This window comes from Bos javanicus, chromosome 24 (assembly GCF_032452875.1).
Source record: "Bos javanicus breed banteng chromosome 24, ARS-OSU_banteng_1.0, whole genome shotgun sequence".
NCBI classification, from domain to species: domain Eukaryota; kingdom Metazoa; phylum Chordata; class Mammalia; order Artiodactyla; family Bovidae; genus Bos; species Bos javanicus.
Window position 1 is genome coordinate 60298958 of NC_083891.1, and position 24806 is coordinate 60323763.

Consider the following 24806-nt stretch of genomic DNA (forward strand, 5'->3'; position numbering starts at 1 on the left):
TGCTTTCAGGATTATACAGCTGGGGTGGGGTGGGGTGTAGACAGCACAGCAGGAAGCCTTCAGGGGCCAGACTTCACTGCAGCTGCAGTGTGGCCTGTGCACTCCAAACAAGCTTTACCGATCACAGCCTCTGAGGATGGGATTTATTCTTGCAAACACACACAAGCAACGGCAGTTTAAAAAGTCTTCCTGTCCACGTCTGCTCACCTCCCACAGAGCCCGTCTCCACCAAGTGCTCTCACCTGCTCTGGTCTCTTCTACCCAAGGATGAGAACAAACCCCCTCCTCAACCCAGCTGTTCCTTACCCCCGCTTCTTCACCACTGGCGCGGCCCCTTCACACCCCTGCCGTCCCCCCAAAGTCGCGCCCGTGTGTCTCCTCAGAGCCACTGCCTGGAGATCCTGCTTCAGGACATCACTCATCTCTCCTTTCTTTCAAGGATGTAGAGAGAAGAAGACTTCTTTTAAGTTTAACCAAGAAATGGAAAGGATCAAAGTCCTATCTTCCCATCAGAAAGTTTGCAGGCCTCACTTACTCAGTTCCAAGAGAGAAACAAGTCAGGCCAAAGTAAGGGACCAGCTCCACCCCAGGAAAAGGCCCAGCTGGAACTGAGCACCCCCCACCTTTCTGGATCCTTTCTGGATCTGCCTTGCTTTGAAGCTCCCCTTACTCCTCCACCACCCATCCTCAAGTCTCAGCAGAGCCTGTACCAGCCCGACCACATTACTCCCTGCATCCTCTTTCTCACCTTCCCTCCGTCTGACCCCTCCACTCTCCTCCCCCAAGCCCTGCACCTGCTTCTCAGAGGGGTTGGTAGAAGCCTGAATCACAGGGTTAGCTACTACACCCTTATGGAGGTGAATGTGTAACCCTACCCAAGGGCACTCACGTTTTAGCAAAGGATTTTGTGGCTCAGCTGGTAAAGAATCTGCCTGCAATGCAGGAGACCTGGGTTTGATCCCTGAGTTGGGAAGATTCCCTGGAGAAGGGAAAGGCTACCCACTCCAGTTTTCTGGCCTGGAGAATTCCATGGACTGTATAGTCTATGGGGTCACAAAGAGAGACGACTTAGCAACTTTCACTTTCATGGGCATAAAACCCACAAGGAACAAACAACTAATTTATACTGATTGTCGGTCTCAAACACATGATTAAATTTCTCTGCCCGCTTCCGATGCCTCCCTCAGCCTTGTTGGGAGAATGGGTGAGCTAACACGTCCGTAACACTGAGAGCAGCACCCAGCACCTTACGTGGGTCATGCACTGGATTATCAGTATGAACCTGCACAGAAGCGCCCCCGAGAGATGAGAACGCGGAGTGACCTGCTGGGATCACAAGGCTGATCACAAGGAGCGGAGCAGGGATACAGCTCCGAGTCCACAGGAACCAGCTCATGCCGTCTTCTCCACACCACAAGGAATGAATCTCTAATGGTAAACCAAGGCCAGCAGGCGGCGGGGCGAGAGTGCGCCCGTGGGGGGTCTGTGGTACTCCGACAGCAGAAGGTCAGAAGGAAGGGCTGGACGGCCGGAGCAGGCATCAGGTGATTCCTGCAGCGCGGCCTGAGCCGCACAGGCTGAATGTCCCATCGGGGCTCACTCAGCCGTCTCTGAATCGCAGTGACCTCAGGCTATCAACTCACCCCATGTAGACCCAGATTCTCCTGAGTATAAAATGGAAACCGATTACTCGGGAGGGCGTAAGCCCCTTTCACCGTGAAGTGTTCGTGGCAAAAGGCAAAAGTTTTCATGAGGGAGCTTCCAGAAAAGGGTCTTGAGGTCAGGAGGGCAGCAAATCAGTTGGTGTCCCCCGACATTCAGAAGGGGGATTCATAGAACAGCATGCTAGATATGAACATTTATTTTAAAAAAAACTTAATACCAGAGCCAAGAAATATTGCTAATGACCTTGATACATATGGTTAACATTTCTGAATGAATTCTGAGCAGTCTGACTTTTAATCGCCAAAACACTGCTGAAAACCTACTCATTTCCATCATATGTTACAAATCCATAATCAGGCCTCCTTTCTCTCTAGCTTGTCCTACGTCGGGAAAGCATTGACTATTCCACCAGAGGAGACTTCCCTCGAAATTACCTCAATATCCTCAACTGTCACATAATTCAGCAGCTACTCACTGCACTATAAGCCTGGGATGAATTTCTGGTATAGAGACAAAATGGCAATAATAAGATAAATTCTATCATAATAAGATAAATTATAATTCTATCCTGACCAGAGCACAGGGTAACTGAAATGAAAACTAGATTTTTAGCATTTCATATTTAATATTATGTCCATTGAAGATGCTTGTTTTCAGTATATTTTGCTTCTAATAGCAGTTATTTTTTCTTTTTTTAGATTTTTTTTTATGTGGACCATTTTTAAGGTTTCTATTGAATTTGTTACAATATTGCTTCTGTTTCATGTTTCGGGTTTTTTGGCATGTGGGATTTTTACTTCCCTGACCAGGGATTGAGCTGCCTGCACTGGAAGGCAAAGTCTTAACCTGGGAGACTTAAATAACACCGGACCAGCAGGAAGTCCCGGCAGCAATTGCTTTTTATTTGTACTTTTCAATACTGTGAAGTTTTGCAAGATCAGTGTTATTATCATGGACTGGCACACTGATGCTACTGGCTGAGTTTCCATTCTGTTACTTGATACACAGCTTTGAGCAAGATGCTAAATCTCTCTGTGCCTCAGTTTGGTCATCCAAAAAATGGGGACAAAACCTGCTCCTATATTACTGTGAGGATCACACTGGGTGACTTGAGTTTGACAAGACACTAGATTTAGTGACTGCCAAGTACATAGTCAGAGCGTCTGACCTGCCTCCTGAGAAACCTGTGTGCAGGTCAGGAAGCAAGAGTTAGACCTGGACATGGAGCAACAGACTGCTTCCAAACAGGGAAAGGAGTAGTCAAGGCTGTATACTGTCACCCTGATTATTTAACTTCTATGCAGAGTACATCATGAGAAACGCTGGGCTGGATGAAGCACAAGCTGGAATCAAGATTGCGGGGAGAAATATCAATCACCTCAGATATGCAGATGACACCACCCTTATGGCAGAAAGTGAAGAGGAACTAAAGAGCCTCTTGGTGAAAGTGAAAGAGGAGAGTGAAAAAGTTGGCTTAAAACTCAACATTCAGAAAACTAAGATCATGGCATCCGGTCCCATCATTTCATGGCAAATAGATGGGGAAACAGTGGAAACAGTGGCTGACTTTGTTTTTCTGGGCTCCAAAATCACTGCAGATGGTGACTGCAGCCATGAAATTAAAGGACGCTTACTCCTTGGAAGAAAAACTATGACCAACCTAGACAGTATATTAAAAAGCAGAGAGATTACTTTGCCAACAAAGGTCCATCTAGTCAAAGCTATGGTTTTTCCAGTAGTCATGTATGGATGTGAGAGTTGGACTATAAAAAAAGCTGAGCACCAAAGAACTGATGCTTTTGAACTGTGGCATTGGAGAAGATTCTTGAGAGTCCCCTGGATTGCAAGGAGATCCAACCAGTCCATCCTAAAGGAAATCAGTCCAAATTCATTGGAAGGACTGATTCTGAAGCTGAAACTCCAATACTTTGGCCACCTGATGCAAAGAACTGACTCATCTGAAAAGACCCTGATGCTGGGAAAGACTGAAGTTGAGAGGAGAAGGGGACGACAGAGGATGAGATGGTTGGATGGCATCACTGACTCAATGGACATGAGTTTGAGTAAACTCCGGGAGTTGGTGATGGACAGGGAGGCCTGGTGTGCTGCAGTCCATGGAGCTGCAAAGAGTTGGACATGACTGAGCGACTGAATTTAACTGAAGTACATAGTAGCAATTTTTTCACTTATAAAAGCACAAATCCAATTCAAAGATATTTAATTACCCAAAATTTTGCAATCTCCATACTTAAAGACTGGCAGGCCTTAGCTCTCACAGCACTGGGGCCAGGGCCCCCACTCGCTTCCTCCTCTTCCAACATACTAAACTCTCACTATTCAGAAGTGAGTTATGCCCATCAGCCCACTGAACATTCTCTGAAGGAGTAAAAATGCTTTCTCCATAACCCAGAGAAAGTGGGCTTGTTTTCTGAGAAAATGAAATAGGCCAGAGCCTGAACCAGCAGATTCCAGTTAATTAGTACTACCTGCTAGGAGTTTTTTGAGACTGATGGAGCCAAGATTCTATTAGTAAACAAACCTCAGGAAAGGAAAATTAAAGCTGCTTTACTCCCCAAAGTATTTTCCTAATCTATCTTAATAAGCATAGTTTCATTCTGTTTATTCACAACCATTTTTCATACCATACTAAATGAATTTTGTCTGATTAAGTTAATTTTAGAAATATAAATATGAATTTCATGCTTCTCCTACTATTTGCACGCACTTGGGCTCTAAGTCTATTTTGTTTCCTGAAAACCTAACTCAACATCTTACCTTAAACCCAAAGGGAAAACCCCTGGGTTGAACAAAAAGTTCGTGGCAATGTGCCCTGAGACTGTCCTTGCAGCCACAACGTAACAGCACATCAGGAGAAGACTCTATCAAGACAGTCACCACGTCCTTCCAACAGTAGAGAAGTATAAACGACGTCAAAGGTAGTAACCGACACATCACACTTCCGAGTGCAGACACGAGATGGGCTGTCAAGATGCAGTGTCCCCAAAGAGGGCACTGGGCTTAATCGACCAGCATCCATGAAGACATCCAAAAGGGCACGGGAAATACAAAAAAAGTTAGATCTCTGCAATCCCTAAGGAGACTGAGGACTAGTTAAAGGCGCAACAGTTCACACTCATATTTACTGGCCAAAAAAAGAGTAAGTCAGGTCATCAGAATGCAAAGAAGAATAAGGTGGACCCAGCCCTCAGAGAGCCCGCAGCTGGCCATGCCCAGGACCTGCACTAGGTCTGACAGACACAGAAGGCAGTAAAGGTCATTTTTAGGGGCCATGACCAAGGCTTCCAGGGGTGCAGTCAGTAAAGAACCCACCTGCCAATGCAAGAGAGGCAAGAGACACGAGTTCAATCTCTGGATTGGGAAGATGCCCTGGAGAAGGAAATGGCAACTCACTCCAGTGCTCTTGCCTGGAGAATCCCATGGACCAAAGAGCCTGGAGACCTACCGTCCATGGGGCCACAAGGAGTCAGACACAACTGAGCACACAGACTTAAATAATAACTGGGGATTCAGTGAAGGGATCTGAGCAGGGAACTAAAGGTAGAGTTATAGTTTGAATGACAGGGTGGAGAATAGAGGAACAGACAGTGTGTGCTCGCAGCTGTGTCCGACTCCTTGTGGCCCCAGGGACGGCAGCCCACCAGGCTCCTCTGTCCCTGGGATTCTCCAGGCAAGAATACTGGAGTGGGCTGCCATTTCCTTCTCCAGAGGATCATCCCGCATCTCTGGCATCTCCTGCGTTGGCAAGCGGGTTCTTTACCACTAGTGCCATCTGGAAAGCCCAGAAGAATAGAACAGAAGGACAGGATTGAACACAAGAGCAAGCAGGTTGGCTGGCCGCAAGCCAGGGGTTGGTGAGGTTCCCAACTGGGGCAGTGGTAAAGAATCCACCTGCCAACGCAGGATCCCTGTGTTGGAAAGATCCCCTGGAGGAGGAAATGGCAACCCACTCCAGGATTCTTGCCCAGAAAATCCCATGGACAGAAGTCTGGTGGGCTACAGTCCATGGGGTCACAGAGAGTCAGACGCGACTGAGCACACACGCATGCTGGCCAGAGTGACCTGGCTCAGATGAGGAAAGGGTCTTCCAACCAGGTTCCCCGTATTCCAGGCAGGGTCCCATAGACAGCAACCCTCACGCACAGTCTGAAAAACATTTTAAATCTAGAGGAGATCGTAACCAGTCTGGGAGTAACACACAGAAACCAAGCTGTGTGACGACCTGAAGTCCTGCACTGCAGGCGGATGCTTTACCACCGAGCCACCAGGGAAGCGCCAACATGGAGTCACAAACCACTTCCGTTTTCAACACATTCAAGCGCCCTCTGCTCAGGAAACGTTTCCCTTGTTCCCACCACTCTTTTGACCTCTGTCCTCTCGCAGCCAGCCCTCGAGAGGGTCTCTCTCCCACTGGCGACACGGTTCAGCCTCAGACTCGTGATGACCACGCGGATGTGGGTTACCCTCCAAGTGGCGGGTCTGACCTCGCTGCTAAATTTCCAAAGTGGACTCCTGATGTGTCCCACGTCGGTGCTTCCCCTGCAGTTTTACAGTTGTTACCACCCTTCTTCACCCAGGACCTCAGACTTGAGAACCTGTTTCCCTCTCATCCCTCATTCAATCGGTCTTTGAAATCCCACTGGTTCTGGCTCTGGAACACCTCCCGTGCTCATGCGCAGCCCCCACTCCTGCGGCCCCTCTCCTGGAGTCCATCTCCCCACCTGTGCTCTGGCCCCCACTGGCCTCCCCACCTTCGTCCTCCCACCAATCCACACTCATTGCAGCCAGATTAAGCTTCTGAGAGCACAACTCCACACCTCGTCCTCCCCGGCCCCCACGTCATCAGTGGCTTCCTGCCAAATAAATTCCAAAGCCCCTCTCCACCAACCACTCTAATCCTCCCCCCTACAAGTCCTGCTTACTCCATACTTCAGTCAGAAAGCATCTTTTGTTGTCCAGAAGAGAAGATCCACCCTCCCTTACACCTTGTTCCTGCAGAAACACCACTGCACCTGCCCGCCTGTCCAGACGACTACCCACCTTTCCAGGGACTGTTAAATGCCACTTCTTCCAGGAAGCCATTCTCTAGCAGGAAGCCATCTGTCCCCCTCTGAATTCCAAGGCCACTTCATCCAGTTATCATTTGAGTCCCGTGCATACACACTGCTCTTCCTCCTACAGAGGTAACCTCCTATATGTGTGTGTTAGTCACTCAGTCGTGTCCGACTCTTTGTGACCTTAGGGACTGTAGCCCATCAGGCTCCTCTGTCCATGGGACTCTCCAGGCAGGAATACGGAAGTGGGCTGCCATTTCCTTCTCTGGGATCTTCCCAACCCAGGAATCGAACCTGTGTCTCTTACGTCTCCTGCATTGGCAGGTGGGTTCTTTACTGTCGGAGCCATCAGGGAAGCCCCACCCTCCTATATGAAAATAATCAAAACAATGCACTAAATTAGCACTTTCTTACAAGGAAGTATTTGTGCCAAGAGTTATGGAAGACACAAGACCATCAGCTGACAGCTTAGCAAAGAAATGATGCTCAACCCATGCAAAAAATAATGCAATAACATCAATAACTCTTTTTAATTATCATATACAGATGTTAGTTGAAGTCATAAAAATACAGGACATCTCAGAGAAAGTGAGTCATCTTAACAGAATGGAAAGTCTGCAGCAGCACGCCGCAGTGGCTTACAGCATAAACCCTGGAGCCACTTGATGGCCAGGTTCTAATCCCAGCTCTGGCGCTGACTCCTCTCGTGACCCTGGGTAAATCACTTAGCCTTTCTGTGCCCCAATTTCTTGAAAATGGAGAAATTAAATTAGAGATATTAATAGTAGCTTCCCCTTAAGACTACTGTAATAATGATGCCCATACTGTATGCAAAACACTTAGGAGCCCAGCACAGAATTAGTGCCACCTGTATCAGCTTGTGGTTCAGTCGCCCAGTCGTGTCCAACTCTTTGCAACCACATGGACTGCAGCACGCCAGGCCTCCCTGTCTTTCAGCATCTCCGGGAGTTTGCCCAAGTTCATGTTCACTGCCTCTCATCCTCTGGACCCTCTTCTCCTGCCCTCAATCTTTCCCAGCATCAGCGACTTTTCCAATGAGTCGTCTATTGGCGTCAGATGACCAAAACACTGTATTAGCTACTCTTAGTCTTATTATTGTGAAAATGTTTTATATGGGATGAAAAACAGAAGAATCAAAAATATTTGGTTCTTAAGATTTCTTCTAGAAAAAAGAGAGACTTTACCATCTTAAAGTCATCAAGCCAAATCTGCTCTGTCTGCTGAGTGGGAGTGTTTGCTTGACAGGACAGGTGACCTTCACCGGGGTGGCTCTTTGTACAGTGGACCGAACACTGCGAACAGGGCAGGCTCGGAGACCACTGACTCCAAACAAAGGCTTCAGCCAACGAAGGGCTCACCCACAATCTGCCGTTGTGTCCTGCAAACAAGCCCACTGTTGTCATCCAGACGGGTGCCAAAGGAAACCGTCTGACTTACGCATTCCGGACAGCGGCTCGACGTAGACACACCACAAATACAATCAGCGGCTTCAGAGGAAATCTAGTACGAGGCACTGACTCTGGTCTGATAAGCGAGCCAATCAGCGGCTTCAGAGGAAATCTGGTACGGGGTGCCGACTCTGGTCCGATAAGCGAGCCTTTGGGTTCAGCTTTTTAAAGAACACTACTCCACCGCATTCAGCAGCGCAGAAGCATATGTGAGTCCATTTTCAAAGTCCATCACACCATATAGAGATTTACTTACTAACGGTGGGGAACAGCTGTGACTATAGGGTATCAACATCTGTCATTTCCCCCCCAAATAGGAAGATGCAGTAAACATAAATTGCCACAAATATTTGAACTTGGACTTGTGTTGCAGACACATATTCCTACCTGGGGAAATGAGAACTGCTGGGACATCTGATGTTTTATTACTTTTTACTGAAAATATTTATAGCTCAGGGCTGCTTGTTATTCACAGGTCAGAATTATTAGACTGGTAGAGTAATAAATCCACGTTTATCACCCTCTTGTTTTCTGATAAATTTTAGAAAGCAAAAGAATTTTAGCAGTAAGAGTGATGTTACCTTCACAAGAACAAATAAACAAACAAACTCTCATTGTCCACGGTTAGAGTGTCTGCTTTTACTCACTACCTGGAATACTGGCACGGCTGCCCCACACAATCCCAAGCGTCAGGGAAGGTTAGGGAGGCAGTGGGTACGGCTGTTTAGTGGCTAAGCCTGTCTGACTCTTTCCACCCCACACTGCAGCCCACCAGGCTCCTCTAGCCATGGGCTTTCCCAGTGAGGATACTGGAGTGGTTGGCCATTTCCTTCTCCGGGGGATCTTCCTGACCCAGGGACTGAACCCACGGCTCCCGCATCGCAGGCCGACTGTTCTACCCTTGAGCCACCGGGGAAGTTCCCCTGGGAAGGTAGACTGACTGCCGAAACACATGCCCCAGGCCTCCCTGGCTAATGCCGTGTGGTTCAACATCTTTACACTGCAGCCCAGCGCAGCCTGGCACACGAGGCTCTGCTCCACATGGTCATTCAGGACCCAGGCTCCTTCCCCCTGTGACTCCCCCGTACCCCAGGGCTTCCCGGTTCTCCCCGGCCCCCTGCAGCTGGCCAGCAGGCCAGGAAGAGAGCCGAGGGGCAGGAACACCCCGCCTCTCGACACCTCTCATTCCCACACACACCCTCTTGGTGAGAACCAGTCACGTGGCCCCGCCTCCATGCGGAAAGTAACCCAGGACCGCGGGTGTCAACTGGGGCGATTCTGACTCTCAAGGGGCACGCAGCAACGTCTGGAGACATCCGTGGTTGCTATAACTGGGCAACAGGCACCTAGTGGGCAGAGTCCAGGGATGCGTCCCCCAGGGCACAGGGATGGTCTCCCCACAACAGAGTGAACCAGCCCCAAACGGCAATAATGCTGTTTTGGTAAGCATCGAGCCAGTTGTCAGAACTGCATGCCCATCAGTGCTTGGATCTCCCACCATTTCCCACTACCACACACTCTCACCAATCCCAGCAAATCCACGTATCGATAGTCTGTTCATCTGCTGCTTGTTGGTTCCTCCATTCACTCACCCAAGCTCTTATTAAACAAGACAAAGTCCTACAGTCAAAGAATTCACAGTGGAGCAGGTGAGGCAAGCATATATAGAATGATCAGATATGGGGATAAGTGGGATTTAGGGGAAAATGGAAGGAAAATTTAATTTTGCTTGAGAGAGTTGGAGGAGAATCCATAGGACAAATGGAACAGGAAAGATGTCTTGAAGGAAGCATATACTCATGGTTTTCCATCAGAAAGCTGTGTTTTTATTGGCAGGGAGGGGTGGACAAAAAAAGTGGTTCCAGGAAAAAGGGAACCGCAAAAACAAAGGAATGCCAATACGAACGGATATGATTTATTCCCTTTTTGTTTGGGGGGAAAATAAGAACTAGGAGAGGAAGGTGACCAAAAACTACCTTTTGTTCCATGCTTTTTAGCAATGTATTCATGAAAGCCTCAAGTTCCCAGCCACACACACGGGCTGTCAGTCAAGTGGTCTCTAGAGAAACACTTCCCACCGTCAGACTCCATAGGAACTTGTTAGCACAGGGCAAAGTCAGGTAATAGCCAGAAACCTCACTGCAAACTTCCCAACAGGACCTGTCGGGGAGTCCTCCAAACCACGCTGCCGCCAAGCCAACGTGCAACTGACTCAGGCAGATGGCTGACCAAACTCGTCCATCCTTGTTCCCAAGGACAGGACAGGGCAGAAGGCAGATCTCCTCCTAAATTACACTGCACTGAGCCCGTTGGGTTAAAACAGGAAAGTGTTGCTTCTTCCCGTCTTGAATCCCAGCAGCAAAAGTGGCTCCCAGCTCCCCAGAAGAGTCCTCCTGGGTTTATACCCCGGCTCTGGCGTAAATTCACTGTGTGGCCTTGAAGAAGTTACAGAAGTTTCCAGAATCTTAGGAAACTTCCCTCCCAAATAATATGCTTAAAGCTCTTAGCACTTCACCCGAAACAGATAATAAACATGTGTACCGTAGCCATCTCCTTCACCCCCCAAAACTGTCTTTCAATTGTCGTAAAACGCACTGTAGAAGCCACCCAAGCTTGGGAAGAAAAGCACCTGATGGGCTGTCATGTTGTTTTGTAGATTATTAACAGCAACTTCAATTTTCTTGGGCAAGATGCTATTAATCACAAACCAATCCCACCATGTGAACAACCGTGGCTCTTATTTTTAAAGCTAAAATTAAAATTTTAAGAATACCACAGTCCAACACAATTATTTACCTCATTGTTCTTTTCACTCACATTCTTCCTCCCTCAAACTGTTGTCTCTTATTTTTCTCTGAGACCAGCTTTGGGAAAACAAAGTGTATCTAACTGTACCATAGGTTATACTGAACGACACTAGTCACCTAGCACTAAAAAGCCTCATAAAAGGAAGATATCTGCTTCTTTTCAAGTCAGAATCTCTAAAGAGAAGTTCAAATGGGAAGGAAGCAGACTGCAGAACCCGGAGGCAAGTCAGCCCGTGCAGAACCGCGTCCTCCTACGGTGAGGGGAGGCACCTAGGGTCCTGGCGAAGTCGATGCCGACCACGTTCACGAAACGTGGAAACCGACGTGCATGGCGACGCCTTCTGCAGTCAGTCAAGCTGCTAAGTCACTTCAGTCGTGTCCGACTCTGTATGACCCCACGGACTGCAGCCCTCCAGGCTCCCCCGTCCATGGGATTCTCCAGGCAAGAGTACTGGAGTAGGGTGCCACTGCCTTCTCCGAGTCAGTCAAGAACAAGGAATAAAACAAAAGCTGAGCCAACCAGAAGACCAAGGCTGAATCACGCCTAGACTTCAAAATTGATTATCACTGCCCTCCTAATTTACAAGGAATTCTAAATTGTCTGGACAGCATCTTCTTCAATTTCCACTGCAGACTGGACTTGACCCCGAGAGGATGCTATTCTAAGGAGTACATTAAAGACAGGGCTTGGCATCTGCACGGACAGATTTCACAAACAAGGTATAATCAGTCTAGAGTCAAATCCAAAGTGTTATTTTTAACTTCTTAGCAAAGACATTTTTCCTTGTATGTCAATGAACCTCTTGTAGGGAAGTATGACTGGCCTGAGATGCAATTCTCAAAGACTTTATTTATTATTCTGATATAAACTTAAGGTGTATGAACAATTAATTTTTGAGAGCTCTGAATCCACTGTTGGGAAAAAAAATAAACTATAGATTCTGCAAAGAAACACTAACTGTCTGAACTAATATTTAGCATTTTGTGTGTAGAAATAAACACAATTTTAGTAAATGAATTCTGTTTCCCGAAAGATTCCTCTTCCATAGATAAACTGCTTACCTTCTTCTTAGGTGAAGTAAGAAACCATGAAGAAATCTGTCTTATCAGGCACATGAGGGAATATGAGTTCTCAGTGTACACAACGATGAGACGGGAGTCTGATGGGAAGGTGATGTAAACGTCTGACAACTGCCCTTGGGTGTTCTGTGCTTGAGATTTACAGAACTGGCAACCAGCAGACTAATTACTGTTTCTGGCAGTTTGTTGCAGGTCCTAACATCCCCAGATAAACAGTTAACACTTCTCAAGAAGAAACAGAAAACAAAGGATTACCACTTGAAGCCGCAGCTAAAGACTAGAAAAATCTACGGCTTATCTAAGAGCCTGATCTGGTTGCCACCAACCAACCCTCCAAGTTAGTAATGAAGATTCCGAAAGACGAACACTGGCCAACGGAAGCCCAGCCCTGGACACTGCCACCCAGGATCACGGGGCCAGGTCTGGTCCCCTTACCAACCCCCGCTTGGAATTAACAGACTCAGCAGGAAATCCCTCCCAATCTCTGGGAGGAAAGCACTGTGTACACAAATGCCCCCATCACAGCCCACCCCACCACATTTACACACGGGCACGTTCCAGAAGCATCCCGCTGCAACAGAAGACAAGGCAGCTCACCTGCCGGTGTCCGGCATTTCCACCAAGAAGAAAAAGAGACAAATCGAGAAGCACCTACGCTCCTAGATATAACAAATGCACTCGGGATATCAGCGCGATAAGGAAGCCAGAGCGGATCTAGGCTTGCACATTTTCAAGTTAGGGCCCAGCCTCAAATCCAGCCTGAACTGGAACCCAGCTCTCAAAGCTGTTTCTGAAGATTACATTGATTGCAGCATTCCTTCAACAAACATTTATTGAACGTCAACTATGTACCAAGCTCTGGGCAACAGCCCTACCGGGCACAGCAAACACCACTGTCCAGGGGGAAATTTTTAAAGATTCCACTAACTTTACACTATCCAGCTTTCGTGGCTTTATTAAAGCGCTCTCTTCTTTAAAGATACTAATGCTAATGAGATTCCATCCAAAGAGCAGATGCCTGGATAAAGAGGCTGGCCAGCCACATGGCTTTCTCCATCCTTTCCCCGTCCGGTTCTCTCCTGCCCACTCCCTTCCGACGGCCGTGTCTCTAACGACGTGAAAGACCTACAAAGCCTGCTTCAGGATGCAAACGACGACCACGGAGCAAGGACAGGACCCAGAAGTAGGGTGACCAACTGGTGCCAGGTTCCCTGGGACTATTCTGGTTTTTAAAGTATAAGTCCTTCCACCCAAGTACCCTCTTTGTCCTGGACAACCGAGTCGGTGGGTCTCCCTACCCCTAAGGAAGCACACCCCAGCAAAGGCAGGTGCGGATGTTACAGGAGGCCCTTCCCCTGCCTGAGTGAGGCCAGCGGGGAAAGGCGTTTAGCTGGTGCCCTGTAAGGAAAGCCCGTGGGCTACCTCAGATCCTCGCGGCCTCCTCAGCATCCTCCTGAGAAGGTCATTTTAAACACCACACCATTTAAAAAAGCTTTACAAAGACTATCCAATGACAGACTCCAATAACACGACGTACTCAAGAAATCCTCACCTAAGTGCCGTAGCTATAGGGATGGGGGTGCTTCCCTGGCTAGCTCCAGAGATCCTTGAGTTTATACCATAACTATTCATCCCAAGATTTCTGGAATCCAGCACCAAGACTGGGGGATGGTAAATACTGAATAGAACAGACCTTAACAGTAGCTCGGAGAAGGCAGTGGCACCCCACTCCAGTACTCTTGCCTGGAAAATCCTGCGGACGGAGAAGCCTGGTGGGCTGTAGTCTATGGGGTCGCTAAGAGTTGGACATGACTGAGCGACTTCACTTTCACTTTTCACTTTCATGCATTGGAGAAGGAAATGGCAACCCACTCCAGTGTTCTTGCCTGGAGAATCCCAGGGACTGGGGAGCCTGGTGGGCTGCCGTCTATGGGGTCGCACAGAGTCGGACACGACTGGAGTGACTTAGCAGCAGCAACAGTAACAATAGCTGCCACACTGCAGTGCTCTGACGTGCAGGACGACACGCTGAGCACTTTACAGGAACGGCCTCGTGTACTCACGGTGACTCAGTGAGGTTGACTGACCTCTGTTTTCCAGGTGAAGAGACCAAGGCTCAAGGTCATCAGGCAGAGTTCATATTTGAACCCAAACTATTTTGCTTCAAAAGCTCCATGTTTTCAACACTGCAACTGAATTAAGTTCAAGTAAGGTGGCCATTGAGAAACCCATATGCAGGTCAGGAAGCAGCAGTCAGAGCTGGACAGGGAACAACAGACTGGCTCCAAACAGGGAAAGAAGCACGTCAGGGTTGTATATAGTCACTCTACTTATTTAACTTCCATGCAGAGTACATCATGAGAAACGCTGGGCTGGAAGAAGCACAAGCTGGAATCAAGATTGCTGGGAGAAATATCAATCACCTCAGATATGCAGATGACACCACCCTTATGGCAGAAAGTGAAGAGGAACTCAAAAGCCTCTTGATGAAAGTGAAAGTGGAGAGTGAAAAAGTTGGCTTAAAGCTCAACATTCAGAAAACCAAGATCGTGGCATCCGGTCCCATCACTTCATGGGAAATAGATGGGGAAACAGTGGAAACAGTGGCTGACTTTATTTTAGGGGGCTCCAAAATCACTGCAGATGGTGACTGCAGCCATGAACTTAAAAGACGCTTACTCCTTGGAAGGAAAGTTATAACCAACCTAGATAGCATATTAAAAAGCAGAGATATTACTTTGCCAACAAAGGTCCGTCTAGTCAAGGCTATGGTTTTGCCAGTGGTCATGTATGGATGTGAGAGTTGGACTGTGAAGAAGGCTGAGCGCCGAAGATTGATACTTTTGAACTGTGGTGTTGGAGAAGACTCCTGAGAGTCCCTTGGACTGCAGGGAGATCTAACCGGTCCATTCTAAAGGAGACCAGTCCTGGATGTTCTTTGGAAGGAATGATGCTAAAGCTGAAACTCCAATACCTTGGCCACCTCATGAGAAGATCTGACTCATTGGAAAAGACTCTCATGCTGGAAGGGATTGGGGGCAGGAGGAGAAGGGGATGACAGAGGATGAGATGGCTGGATGGCGTCACTGACTCAATGGACGTGAGTCTGAGTGAACTCCGGGAGTTGGCGATGGACAGGGAGGCCTGGTGTGCTGCAATTCATGGGGTCGCAAAGAGTCGGACACAACTAAGCAACTGAACTGAACTGAAGGTGGGTGTATATGTATGTATATATATGTATATATATACATATATATATAAAATAACAGGCCAAGAACTGACAGAGGAGAGTACCAGATACATTTCTTTTATTCTCTCCACTTTCAGTTTTGCCATTGCAAGGGAAAAAAAGGCAGAAAAGCAGATCAGTTATGAGTTAAGCTCACACATGCAGCTAAGGCGAGGCAAGGATCTGAGTTAGAAGAACAGCACTGTGCCTGGCAAGCAGCAGACACTCAGTATTTGGATAAATTTAAAACACAACCATGCCTAACATAAGGTTTCAGTTACTGATGCTCAGTGTTTCCAAGGCTACTTTACCCACCACCATAGGTGACTAGATGGAGCTTCTAAAGGGGAAGTGTGATGGAGCAGGAGGAGATGGACAGGCACTCATCCCAGTCACCGAGGGCTCCCTAATGCACAGCTGAATCAGCTGCTACTCACTTAAAATGATGGTTATCCTCATGGCTCACACAACAAAGGGGCAAATTCTCTAAACAAAGTACAGAGATCTATCCTCATGATCGCCAACCACTTCCAATCTCATTTCACCTCAAAGGAAGCAATCTGCAAACCTACAGAGCAACACAACTGCAGAAGAATATCACACTAAGCACTTTGGTTTTGAGACATTTATCTCCATTCCATTCATTACCCGTCAAACGGAGAACACTATGTTAATGTATTCTTGGCCATTTTCTCCAAGCAGCTGAACACATTTCCTCTTTCAGAATAACATAATCCATAATGATCAAGCATTCCTATCATGTGAATGAGTATTCCAAAATCTAAAGAGGTGAGGGAAGCTAGATGTCTCTCCCAAAGGCACTTACAGCCACAAGTGAGCTAGGAGGCAGGTGAGTAGCCAGCTGTGGGCAAGGGCCACCCACTCATATCAAACTCAAACCCAGTCTTGTTGAGACTGTGGGCCGGCCTGCGAGGGTGTCGAGTTCTAATGCTTATGACTGTACGTCAACAAGAAGAGGGTTTTTTGGTTTGTTTTACTGTTGTTTTGGAAGAAACAGGCCAACTCACGTCAAAAACAGGCCACCAATGACAATTCATTTTGTTAGAATGATGACTCTCTGTGCGCATGTTCGCCTCCCGACCACTGGGATGCACACACTGCAGGCTGGCAGCTCTAATCCAATTCAACACTTACTCATTATTAATGTAAGCTGGGGAAGCTCTTAAAAATTAGTTTCTCTCTTCTTAACTTCCTTTCATTCTACAGGCCAAAAGCATCTATAATTCCTTTATCCCAATAAGTCAAAGTCATTTCTCTGCTATCAATGATTTAATATTTATTGAGCCCTTACTTTCTGCAAACATGGTGGGCAATACAAAATAGGGTCAAACTTCATCTAGTCTTCATCTTCAAGGAAACTATAAGAGAACTGAGATTCTGCTGTCTCAGTCTCTATACCTGCCAGCCCACAGACCCCTTGGGAAGAACTGTACCCCTAACCCTCTCCCCCAGCTGAGCAATGACTTGTGATATGTGGTCGGATGACAAACGACATCCTGGGAAGTCTTTTCAACACTTCTCCCGTTATGTGCACGAGCTTGAGTGGGTCTCTGCTCTCTGCAACTAAACAGAAAGAAAAAGACACTGCAATCTCAGGTGATAATACAGGGCAATTGTGACAAATGCCCTTGGTAGAATGAATGAGTGAATACTGAGTGAAATGAGAGGCAATTTTGCCAAAGGACACTGTAGAAGTCAAGGATCACTATGAACCAAAATGATGGAGTTAAACTTTTTAGGAGAGTTAAGAGCTGAGTCACCTTTAATGATGGGGTATCATGTGGGAGAGGACACTGCAGGCCACAGAATATTCCAGAATTAAGAAATAGGCTATGGAAAGCATTTGGGGGGACTAGTAGGCTAACCACTCCAGCTAATGTGGTGCTTTCAAGCCAGGCACAGCAAAAGTCAAAGTTGGACAGGAAGTTGGGGGTGGGAAAGCCAGGCGTGAGAGTTCTCAGCTGGGAGGGAGAAATCAAGGAAGATGTGGGAATTGTCACTAAAGATGCCCAGTGCATCTATTAAAAAGCAGAACACCAGTGTCAGTAACCACGGTCCCCATTTGCACGGCATATGTTTCCACAGTATCTCTCAAAGCTTTTACCAAAAGCTCATCAGTTCTTACGGATCCTCAGTGAGGAGTACATGATGTGTGGTTATCTGGATTTACTAATGAAAGTGAGGCAGAAAAGTGACATTTCCTTTGGTAGGTGGGGATAAGATGGGGATGGGGGCACAGAAAGAGACAAGGCAAGCACAGAACACAGTGTCCACAGATTCCATTTCATCACGACTTCGCTCCCATCAGCAGCCCATCTGCATCTGATCATCCCATCCCTTGCCTGAAGCCTGCTCCCCCAGGAAGCCCATGTGATGTTAGAATAACCTTTACCACGCAGGATGTTGCAATGAGCTTAAGCCATGCAGGGATTTATAAGTCAAGTGGAAAATAAGGCATCCTTTCCACCCACCCCTGCACTCCCAGCAGACCACAGACATCCCCCAGCACTGCCCCCCCAACACACACACATACACACACACAAAACTCCACAAAGAATGTGCTCCAAGACCACAGCAGACACATCAGGGCTCCACCAGGAAATCCCAGGCCTCAATAACTACCCAAAGGAAATGCAAGTCCCATCTACAGAGGAGGACTCTGTCCTTAAAAATGGCAGTAAGTCAACTGGCAAAAGAAAACCCTAAACCATGTAACAAGTCCTTATTTCATCCTGGAATACACGGTGCAGCTCCCAAAGCCCTGAAGAAGGGTCTGGAACCCCAGCACCTCCTCCCTTCCAGCTTCCACGACACAGAGGCCCGCCGTGCCAGCAGTCACGTGCCCTCCACCAGCGTCTTCGACCTGGATGGCCGACTTCACGGTGAAGGTGAAACAGTAGAACTCAGAGGCCAAACACGATCGAGACATGTATTTCAGAGCTTCCCAGAGACCCTTCCAGACGGGACCCCAGGGCTTCATTCCCCGCGGCTCACTCTGCGCCTCGCCCTTAGCTGGGTCCTGGGGGTCTCGGGTGAATCTGCACCAATCCCCCAGGGGTTTCTCACCTGCCCATCTCCACTTCTGAGCCCTGGTGGGTGCACTCCCTCAAGGGAGCTGGACTGGAGAGCAGCCTCTGGACTTTCAGTCAACACCGAGGTCCGAGGTCACTGTGACTCGGGGCCAGCGGCCAGTTTACCATATCACTTCTCTGCAGAGTCACTTTTGTTCAGTCACGTCCGACTCTTTGCAACTCACAGACAGCAGCACATCTACAGAGAGCCTTCTATAAAGACAACCTCAACCACCTGATTAGTGACCAGAAGCAGCACTATCTCACTCAGTTCCATACTTATGCCAAAGGGACATGTCAAACCCTAAACATTCTAACCGATGATTCATTCAGGCCCACTCTTGCTCTTTTTTGACCCTCAGCTGCTCCAAACAAGCTCAGGAAGGCTTAGACAAGAGGCAGATGGCGAGGGAGAGGGAGTCTGGGAGCTACACCTCTCTGTTACATAACGCTCAGCACAGAAACCTCCCAGAACCAGCCTTGGGAACACCTCCTGGCCCATCACTTCAGAATAAACCACGACTCAAAACGGGCAAAAAGAGAAAACAGTTGTCACTTTGGTATTTGATGACCAATGTGCAATCCTAGTAGCAAATAGAACATCAACATATTAGTAAAAACAGGTTTGGGTAGGATCAGATTCTTTAAGAGACATACCATTTGTTCATTCAATCTACACTTATGTAACTCTCAACGCACCAGCCTAGACCCTGTAGGAACACACAAGGCCACTTGTGGAAGGTTGTTGGTGCTGCTCACCTAGACCCCGTTTCCCCCTGTTCAGTGCAAGGAGCAGCAGGTTACCCTTAAATGGGGTCACAGGAGGAGTCCTCGAAGCAGCACCAAGTCACTTCCGGGTCAAACCGTGTCCTGGTCAGAGCAAGATCCTCAGGGCCCCCTGCCCCATCGCAGGGACCTTTCATCTAGGCCCCCGTCAGGATCACACCCCATGAAGCTGGGTCCTTGAGGGACTGCCAAGAGCAGGCCCAGCTGCTGACCGTGCTGGACACGGAGCGTGGGACGGAAAGAGCCATGTTCAGCCACTGAGATCCGGAAGGCACGTGTCACGGCCGCGTGACCCAACCTATCTTGCTGATACCTCACTGCTTAAAAAAGACCGAAACCTGCCAAGGTCCCCCTCCCACCCCACCCCGTTTTCTAAGACAGAAAAGCAGAATTTACTTCAAAATTCAAGTGCAGCAGGGCCCAAATAACACCTTGAAATGTAAAGGGTGCCAACAGTGAAGACTGGCAACTAACAGTCTCTGAGAAACAGCTCTGAGAGAGCAAGGAATGAAAACAGAATGGCCACCAACAAGGGGGAAATTCAACCATCCGCACGGAATTCAGCAGAGGAGCTGGAACACTATGAAGAAAAGGTCCCCTTCCGACCACAGGCCCAGTCACATGTGAAGCAGTGAGCACCCTCGTGAAGAAACACTCAGGCAGAGGCTGCATGGCCGCACGAGCCGCCTCCTCAGAGGCCCAGGACCCCGCTCTGTCCCCGCCTCGCTAGCATCCCCGAGCCTCGAGTCAGGTCTGCAGCGCTCTGTCACCCGGAAGCTCCCTGGAGGGGGTTCGCTTTTTCGTCTCCACACCCCACCCCAGTCTGGCCCTTGACAGTGCCGAGCCCAGCACCCACCAGGTCCTCGATAAACATCTCCCAAACGAAGTAAATGAGCACTGTAGGAAGAACTCAGCTCTGCAGGCCAAAGCCAGTCTCATAACCTCTAGGGCTCCTCCAACCTAAGAACTAAAATGCACCATGGCCCACATCTGGGAGTGGGGAGCCCGCCCTGAAAAGGACAAGTTAAGCATCAGTGTGAGGCTTGACCAGGAATATTACCAGATTTGCTTGAAAACCACCGTGAGAGCGAGCCCCGGGCCCTGAGCCGGGCGCTCTGCTCTTGGACGTGCGCTTACACGTACAGGCAGCTGCTTTCCCGTGTGGAATTCTATGTTGTGAGATATTTATTTTTTCTATTAAAAAAAAGCCACACCCTTTGTTTCTATTGCATTATTACACTCCTTATTATCCCATCACGTGGCTTTTCCTCTTGGGCACACACCCTGCATTATTGCTGACATCAAAATCACTTGTCAAGATACCTCTACCCTAGCCCCACTACACCTCTGATCTTTCCAGAGCACAGGTCTCTGTTTCAGCTGGGACAGGGTGGAAACTCATCTGCTTTTCCCAGAGACACCCGAATGCTCTGAGTAGAAGAAAAAAATGCCAGCATCACTGACATCTTTTGAGGTCACCTTTCCAAACAAAATTACCCTAGAGGGCAACGACAGATCTTTGAAGTTTTTAAATTATATTTTTTTAAGGGATTTGGGCGGGGGTGGGGGCAAGGTGAAGGGAGAATGTGCCACAGATGTCGAGCGGGGACTGCAGTGTAAGAGAGCACATGGGCCTCCAGTCCTCGCCACCCCTTCCACCTACAGAAGAAATCTTGATCCACTCCTATTCATTCTTCTTCCCTGCTTCTCCCGGAGGACGCCCAGACTCTGCCCTCCAGGACACAATACCCACACCAAGGTGTCCTGAGCCATCTGAAGGTGAGGCTTTCACAGAGCCTTATCAAGATAACCCCAGGTCTGGTTAGGTTGCCATCAAAACAGAACTATGCTTGGAAAGGAAAGAAGAGGCCACAGTTTTTGGAAAAGAACCAACAACCTAGAGATAAAAGCAGACTGAGGGCCTAGTGGTTCATGGCTACATAAATGGAAACTTCGCTGAAGCTCCATTTTCCCTTCTCTTCTGCTCTCCCAACAGCCCTCCCACCCACCTCCCAGTAACTTAACTGCTGGCACATCCCTCCTGCTGTTGCAAATATTACAATGAAGAGATGGGGGAAGAGACAGCATTTCATAAGGAGGTTACTACATGTGACCAATGCCCTAACAGAGCACTGGTCAAATTTATAATCAGCCTTACAATGATACCTTTTCAACACATGATATTCCATTTACAGACTGAAGCCAAAATGTATTTCTACCGATAGGAAAGTAGACATATTCAAACCCCACATTCCCAGACAACTGCCGATTACATCAAAACTGCCCTAAAGGAAAGCCAGTGGAATTCACACAACTCCAAAGGCAGCCTGCCCTCAATGACTTCTTCAAAAGGAAGGTTTAAAGTCATTTGCAATTTCTTTCTCTAGACCAGGAGTTTCGGCGGTGCCCTCTCCTCCACACAGACAGGAATGGATGGTGTGACGCGGAAACCATCAGAGCCGCCCCTTGCAGACACCGCTGACCCAAACGACCCGGGGACACCCAGGCGCCTACGCGGATTATCGGGGTTTACCTGCATCTGTCCCCGAGGCCCTTTCGCCCCCTTCTGCGTGATGACATCAAGTGGAAATGGCACGCGTTTGGGAGGCAAAAGGCTGACAAGCAGGAAGCACAGCTGAGCCCGAGCTTTGTTCAGCCTGCAGTGAAATACACGCAGTAAGGGTTAGACCCGCGCAGCAAAGAAACGCAAGCGTCCTCCCGGGCAGAGCGGCGGAGCGCGGCACCCGGCCGGTGCAGGCGGCGGGGGTGTGGCGGGCTGGGCCGCCCAGGCGCCGAAGCGCGTCCTAATTGTCTTTATAGGCTCAGTGACCACCGCCCCCAGTCCTCTGCAGTCTCCCCCGCCCCTAAGTTATCCTCCGGGGGTACAGCCTCAACTAGCAACGATAACCCCTCGGAAAGAAAAACAAGAGAAGGCGCAGGACGGCATCGCGGAGTATGAGCAAAACGCCCTAGGTAAACCCGGTTACGCCGGGGCGCGGGGCGCGCCGCCCCCGCCCAGGCCGACACTCCAGCGCCGCGGCCGCGAGCATCCTTCCCCGCGCCGGGTCCGCCGCCTCCCCAGCTCGCTGTCCCACTGCTCTGGGTCTCTCCTCTCTCCACCCTGGGCGGCGCTCCCCGCCCCACGCCCACCCTCGGCGGGAGGGGCGCCGGCCGCCTCCCGGGCAGCGCCCAGCGGGTCCGGCCGCCTTTGTCCTGCCGCTGCCCTTCCCGCAGCGAGTGCTCCGGGCGCGGGGTCGGCACAAAAGACCCCTAACATCTGGCCCTCTCCCGTCGCCTCTCCTCCCGGGAGGGGCCGGATCCGCAGGGACAACTTCAGGTGCCGGGCAAGGCGCTCGACAAAGGCGCCCCAGGGGCGCATCCCCGGGGGGCGCGGGGTCGGGGCGCAGCCGGGGCGCGCGCACACGCATGTGCACCCCAGGGGCGCGCGGCGCGGGCCCGAGACCAGCTCCCAGGACCAGGGCTCCAGAGGGCATCCGAGGACTCGGCGGAGCCGCCGGGCGCGCCGCTCCCCGCCCCGGCCGCCGGCCCGACTCCGCCCGCGCTCGGAGAAGCGCACTCCGGGGGCACCTCCCCCGCGCCCCGTGGCTCTGCCCCCCGCTCCAGGGTCCAGAAGACGCCCCCCGCCGCGTCCCCGTAGGCGCCTCCCGGCTCCCGCTGGCCCAGCTCGGGGACGGCCGCTGCGAGGGCGCAGACATCCCCTGGCGCTCCCCTCGCCGCCCGCGACCCCGGGGGGTTAGAACGGAGCAACAAACCGAAACTCACCGACCTCTCCCCGCGGCGGGCTCGGGCGCTCCCTCAGAGGCGGCGGCGGCGGCAGCATCGCCGGGTCCCCGCGCGCCCGACCCCCGCTCGGCCGGACGCGCGCCCCGGGTGCGGGGCGGGCGCGGGGGGCGCGGCGGCGGTGCCCGCAGCCCCCGCTCCCGGCGCGGCCCCTCGGGAGGCGCCCCACCTGCCCGGCCGCCCTCCGCCGCCAGCGCTCGGCTCCGAGCCTGAGCGTGTGGCGTCCCCGCCCGGGCTCCGGCACCAGGAGGCCGGCTCGCTCCCCGTGGCGCCGCCCCTCCCCGGCAGCCCCACCCCCCGCGGGTCCGCACTGTCCGTCTGTCTGTCCGGAATCGCCGACCACCCCCGGGCTGAAGAGCTGCCCGCCCTCCCCCGCCGCACCCCAGGGGCCCAACCTCGGCGGGGACGCGTCGTGGTCCCTTCTCTGCGCGCGCGGGACCCGGGCTGGCCCGAGTCAGGTGTGAAGGAGGCCGGGCTCCGCCGGCGGGGGCGGGCCGGGGCGGGGCGAGGCGGCGGGGCCGGTCCGCTGCGCGGGCCCGGACCGCGCGGGGCGAGAGGCCGTCACGTTTCCAGAAACTGCGCGTCCGGATCCGCGTCGGTGCTGGTCCTTTCTGGCCGCCCCTGCGGGTTCCTGTGGCCCAGGCAGGGCGGGCTCTTGCTTTGGTAGAGGAGAAGACGCGGCCACAGAAGCCGGAATGACACCCGCCACCTGGCTCCCCAGGATTCGGGGCGGGGATGGGGGGACGGGGCAGGGGGTAGCAGGGAGGGGCACGTCCTAGGGCCGTGGGAACCAGCGGGACCTTGGACCTGGGGGTCCACCCTATTTCTCCACCTCGAAACATAACTCCTACCTTAGGGACAAGCTTTGCATGTCTAGTTCCTCTAAGAAAATCGAGGCGTGCCTCCGGTGTTGATTTCAGAACAGGAGAACCGAAGAGGAAGGTCGCTGGGAGAGATGTCTACACAGACTGGAAATCCCGAAGACTATTCCGTGACTCTGGTAAAGTGAAGCCTGCCAGCTTTCCTAGATCTTCCTCACCAGGCTTCAGCTGAGTGTCCCTAGTCGCCCAGCGAAGCAGGCTCGCTGGGATTTGCTGGCTGCTGCAATGGAGATGTCTTTATGTCCTACTGTCTCGTCCAGGGGGCAAGGACCTCTTCCACATCTCATTGAAGTGCTTCTGCCAAGATGATGAAATGGACAGCCTGCGTAGCACCCTATGTGACCTACTAAAATTCACAATGTGCTCGACAGACCCTTCTTGTCTTGTCTCTTAAATAAAACCTGTTAATAGTGTTTCCAAATGTGCGGTCACTCAGCACGTGCAGAAATCGGTCACCGAGAAGCATAAAGCTTCATGGATGTCAGGCCGCTCTAGGGTCCCAATTAAAACGTTCTCCTGGCTGACCCACGTCCTTCTGTTCCCTGAAGTTATATCCTCTGTTGTACGCCTGGCAGGAGTGAAAGTGGTGGTCTGTTTTAAGAGCAGACGTATATCCTCGCAGTAGAGAGCTTCAGGAGTCTTTATTTCCAGGCTCAACTTTAGGAGCCTGAAAACAAATTTTTTGTCCTTGTTTTTGTCGCTTTAATGAGAAGCTAATGAGCATATTGAAAGCTCTGATGTTAACCAGGAGCTTCGAATAGGATGGTGAGTGACAATACAGCAAGATTTTACTGGAAAAATTTAGCCTAGAAATATTGTTATTCAAAAGCGACATTAAAAGCTACATTGAAGAAGCTACTTTCAGGGGTGGGTAATTCTTCCAAAATGTTTAAAATCTTTCTTTTCAGCTGCTTTCCAAACAAT

At 50.3% G+C, this 24806-nt stretch overlaps 1 protein-coding gene across 4 annotated transcripts in view; it reads right to left on the bottom strand.

The window, feature by feature from the left end:
- Positions 1-23468, bottom strand: part of RNF152 (ring finger protein 152) — a 79266-nt gene extending 55798 nt beyond the window's left edge. The window contains exon 1 of one of the 4 annotated variants that reach the window (XM_061400354.1): positions 23397-23468. The gene's annotated coding sequence lies outside the window, so the exon portion shown is untranslated. Of the gene's footprint in view, positions 1-6723; positions 13787-21733; positions 22614-22983; positions 23177-23396 lie in introns of those variants that run through there. The other 3 variants (XM_061400355.1, XM_061400353.1, XM_061400356.1) reach the window with 3 other exon arrangements.
- Positions 23469-24806: the final 1338 nt, after the last annotated feature.